The 5,077-nt window shown below is 37.2% G+C and overlaps 1 long non-coding RNA gene across 4 annotated transcripts in view; it reads left to right on the forward strand.

Moving 5' to 3' along the window:
- The window catches only part of LOC112822464 (uncharacterized), a 230,810-nt gene that overhangs the window by 108,209 nt on the left and 117,524 nt on the right, over nucleotides 1–5,077 (forward strand). For 3 of the 4 annotated variants that reach the window (XR_012378968.1, XR_012378969.1, XR_012378967.1), the window contains 2 exons: nucleotides 1,766–1,936; nucleotides 3,012–3,060. This is a non-coding gene — a long non-coding RNA (uncharacterized lncRNA). The remainder of the gene's footprint in view (nucleotides 1–1,765; nucleotides 1,937–3,011; nucleotides 3,061–5,077) is intronic. The other variant, XR_012378970.1, reaches the window with a different exon arrangement.

The following is a 5,077-nucleotide window of genomic DNA, read 5'->3' on the forward strand; positions in this document are numbered from 1 at the left end:
AAAGAAAGAAAGAAAGAAAGAAAGAAAGAAAGAAAGAAAGAAAGAAAGAAAGAAAGAAAGAAAGAAAGAAAGAAAGAAAGAGAAAGAGAGAAAGAGAGAAAGAAAGAGAGAGAGAGAGAGAGGGAGGGAGGGAGGGAGGGAGGGAGGAAGGAAGGAAGGAAGGAAGAAGGTATTTCTAATAAGAAACATAGCAACTAAGAAGTCAGAAATGGGAATGAGCAAGGAAGAAGCAGAGATGAGATTTGCTCAACTGGAGTAAAGGGTAAAATTAAAAGTTGAAGTGGCCCATTAGGGTTAGTTTTCTGTGAACTTGAACACTAGTCCAAAATATTTATATTTGACCTGGTGGGAAATAGTAAGAAACTGTGGATTCAACCAAAACCAGAATAAAAGAGTGTTTTAAGTTATAGGAGTTTTAAGGACACACCTGAAGAAGAAATTCCTAAGAGATTATGTTTTATTACAAAAAATTTTTTGAGAAAGCTGAAGACTGGGTTTCTTTTAGACTTAGGGAGTTTCAATTTGGTTGGTGAGATAGACCATGCCTTTGAGATAAAAGTAGTCTTTGGTTAAAATTTTCACGTATAAATTTAGTCACCGATGAAAATGCTTTCCCTAGAAATAGTTAAGAAAAATAAACTTGATTTCAATTATCGAAAAATTTTTGGTTATTCTACCTGGAGATAAGAGGTTGATTTAATTTATGTTACAATGATTAAGAAACCCACACATATATAAAATATAAATATGTACATATTGCTACCTAATAAGAGAGCATATTGTGTTTTCAAATCATGAAAAAACAAAAATTCATTTTGTCCTATTAATTAAAACATGAACCATGTTTTCATAGAGAAAGCATGGTCTTTGGAAGGAGTCATATCCAAAGTCTACAACTTGATAGAGAAGTAGAGAAGGTTAAACTACTCTATCTTCTAGAGCCTCAATTTCCCCAACTATAAAATGGCAATAATAAGGGTACCTATCTGGCTTAGTTGGTAGAGCATGCGATTCTTGATTTGGGGTTGTGAGTTTGAGCCCCATGTGTGGGTAGAGTTTACTTTTTAAAAAATTTTTTTAATTTTTTAATTTTTTTAATTTTTTAAGATTTTATTTATTTATTTGACAGAGAGAGACAGCAAGAGAGGGAACACAAGCAGGGGGAGTCGGAGAGGGAGAAGCAGGCTTCCCACTGAGCAGGGAGGGAGCCTGATGCGGGACTCAATCCCAGGATCCCGGGACCATGACCCGAGCCAAATGCAGACACTTAATGACTGAGCCACCCAGGCACCCCTAAAAAAAATTTTTTTAAAGATTTTATTTATTTATTTGTCAGATTGAGAGAGTGCACAAGCAGGGGGAGCGGCAGGCAGAGGGAGAAGCAGGCTCCCTGCTGAGCAAGGAGCCCGATGTGGGACTTGATCCTGGGACCCTGGGATCATCACTTGAGCTGAAGGCAGATGCTTAACCAACTGAGCCACCCAGGCGTCCCTGAAAATTTTTTTAATAAATAAAATGGCAATAATAATTATATCTACCTCAGAGTTGTCATTAAATAATGAAACATATATAAATTACCTAGCATGTAATAGGTATGGTAGCAGTAATGGCAATGATTATAAGCAAATATAAATATTATTGAATTGAGTTAAATTTAAGGAAAATTTCCTGTCTTCACGTATTTGTAAAAATTATAAAATTAATAAATCTTAATTTATTAATGATTTATTAACTAAACTTTACCTCATTATTATTTTTATTCTAGAATAAGTAAAAAGAAGAAATAGAAGAAAATAAATTTAGGTCAGAGAATGCAATGTTATATTTCTAAAGCGTTCATGATCCTTGATGGGTTTGTTCCACTTAGCAGATGTTCTCTCTTCCTACACCAAAGGCAGAAACTTTCATCAGTGACTACTCCCCAAAACTGTTTGTGGTAAGCAGTGCACTCCTATTTTTCAGATGAGGAAGCTATAGAAAATAAGTACCACTCAAGAAGTTAGTTGAAAAAGCAGTACTTTAATTCATGACATTTGGTTTATATCACTGTGTTGACTTTGTTGTTCCCCAGTGGTTTTATAGTACTTTGCCTCTTAGAGGAAAATATGGTTATGAGTGTGTCAGATCTTAAAATTGTATCACAAGGACCACATTTAGTCAATCTAAGGTCCCTGAGGATCTAATCACTTCCCAAAATTGTACTCCTGGTTCTTTCCCATATCTGTACCATACATTGAGTATAAGAAATCTGAGAGTATGGTAATAAATAAAATGAAAATGAAGAAATAAAATAGAAATTCATATTTAACAGCCTTAAGGTGGTAATCATGCAATTTTAATCTGAAATTGTCTTATTAAATGTGCTATATATAGGCTGATAGGGCCTTTGGCTTAATGAAGTATTAAGGTCTGATACTTTCTCTAACTGGGTAGATCAGAGCAGTATGATACTAATGTTCTTAGTCTAAGCAGTTATGAAGAAATGAACAGTGGTAATCATTCTCCTGAATATTTATTTTGGTGACCCCTCAAGAGATCGTCCAGAGTTTCTGCTTTACTGGAGAATCATCTACCCCATTACCACTTTGGCATCACTGATGTCAGACCTTAAAATGGAGTGTGTATGTTTGTGTGAGTGTGGTGTGTGTGTGTGTGTGTGTGTGTGTGTTTGTGTGTAGAAAAAAAAATCACTTAAGGTGACAAAGTAGATACTTTGTTGCTCAATTAGACCAGGTAAGTATTTCAGCCTGCATGTGAAGGGACATTTGGACAAATGAATCTGACAAACCACTGAGGAAAACAGACCTCTGTTATTAGACACGAGTGCTCTATGCTGTACAAACAAACAAACAAACACATCCACCCCTTCTAAAAAAATAAAATAAAGAGAAAAGGAAAGGGGAGAAACAGCACAGCTTAAATGATAGGTTTTGTAAATGTTCTGCTGTTTTACAGTTTTTCAATGGAAACCACAGTTTCCTTTTTTCTTCTTTCTACTTTTATACACACAGCCTAGAAGATGGACATTTGGCAAGCCATAATGGACTGCTCCTTTCCCAGGTATCTCCTGCTTGTTTCCTTTATCTGTGAATAGGAAATGGCTTAAAGGCACCTGTATGATGAAGGTCCCAGGGGCAGCTGCCTGACTAGTGAATGCCTGATTATGCGTTAACATGCTTTGTCAGATATTGGCAGAATCTGTTCTCTTCTTTTGCCTTTTCAGCAAGGGTACCATTGACAGCCTGGCTACTCATTTATAGAAATGTTGTCCATCAAACTGTGAGGAAGGACAATAGTGTTTTTCTGTGGCCAGTGACTGTGGGAAACTTTTCTTTGGCTATTCAGGCAATTTTTGTAGCTTGCTCTGAAGAGGAGAGACTCATGAGTGCAAAAAGTACAATTAAGCAAAGCCAGACTTCAATGGAGGCTCTAGTGTAGTCTGCTGTTCTCATTTTTTTTTTTTTAATTTAGAGGGGGGAAAAACCCTATGGGTTTTCACGTTGCTGTGTGGCATTCAGCAGGGGGCTATTACAATCCTAAATTTTTTTTTCTAGACCACCTAATTCTAAGTTAAAATTAAATGTAATGAGAGCCACTTGGAGTTCTGAATATTTTAAAGCATAATTCCCACAGAAGGGATTCGACCTAAACTGCAGTGAGCATCAGTTGGCTAATTATAGCTGCATTTTATATTACAGCAGGTGTCAGATGCAGTCATCTCAATAAAGTCCACATAATACTCTGGGAAATAACAAAGACTTTTCTTTGAATGTGGGTACTAATTTCTGCTAGGTGTCATATGAGCCTTGATACTTCTTATTGGCATTAACAAGAGCACTGCAGCACTCAGAAATGCTTTTTGCTTGGGATGAATTGATACTGTAAAGCACTTACCAGTCAGACTTGGCAGATGTCAGTAGTTAATACTAATGTTGCAGAGGTCGGAATATAATGCAAAGAGTCTTATGTAAATACTCTTAGATGATGGGCTGGTTTTGAGAAGGCGCCTGAGCACTGCACCAACTCACTTAATGAAAGTTAAATAGATAGCAGTGGGGTATCTGCTTTTACTTTGGCTCCTGCTTTATTGCAAGTCCTTCAGAAGTGAAGGGCAGATGGTAAGGCAGTAAACTAGGTGAACAAAATACTCTGGACTTGGATAAGGACTTGTTATGTTCGCAGGACTTTCCTTGAACTTGTGTGGGTGATTCAGATTGCCAAAGTGATAGGGCAAAAAGCGTGCCTGAAGATAAGGGCTCCTGTGCATATCCCGCGGATGAAAAATAAATCTAAGTTAGAAAATATGTATGCAGCTGAAATACAATTAGACAATGGACTAGGCAAAAGGGATGTCACTTGAAATCACGACAGTTGTTCCACACTGCTCCATTCTTTTAGGAGTTTTGCAGTTTGTCCAACCTATTGTAGTCACATTGGATCACAGCAAATGAGATCAAAATGGAAGACCTATTAAAATCTTGTTATAAAATACCAAATAAGACAAATATAAACTCTTTATACACATTCCATTCTGGAATCAACACTGTTTATTTTAAATCTAATTCAGAGCTAAAAAGCAAAGGCAGTTGTCCTTAATTATATCTCCCAAATCAGCTTTGGGGTTTATTTTGGCAGGTTACAGTTTATGTACATCTCACAGCAAATTCTGTAGGGTGCTGTCAGCAATTACAGAGGACTTCAGGAGTTTAATATTCGTTAACATTGATTCAGTGAATGAATGAACACTGGCAGGAGCACAGCACTGTTAAGCCTTGCAGTAAATCTAAGATAAGAAAGAGGACACATTGGGGCGCCTGGGTGGCTCAGTCAGCTAAGCATCTGCCTTCCACTCAGGTCATGATCTCAGGGTCCTGGGATCGAGCCCCGCATCAGGCTCCCTGCTCAGCAGGGAGTCTGCTTCTCTCTCCTGCTCATGTTCTTTCTCTCTCCATTAAATAAATAAAATCTTAAAAAAAAAAAAGTGGACACATTGTCCCCAGAGAGCTGACCATCAGTTCACAAAAGCAATATCCCTCATAGCTGTTTTGAAGATCTTTCTTTCTTTCTCTTTCTTTCT

The sequence above is a fragment of the Callorhinus ursinus genome, unplaced genomic scaffold (assembly GCF_003265705.2).
Source record: "Callorhinus ursinus isolate GAN/ISIS: 27379988/994484 unplaced genomic scaffold, GSC_fseal_2.0 scaffold8, whole genome shotgun sequence".
Lineage (NCBI taxonomy): Eukaryota > Metazoa > Chordata > Mammalia > Carnivora > Otariidae > Callorhinus > Callorhinus ursinus.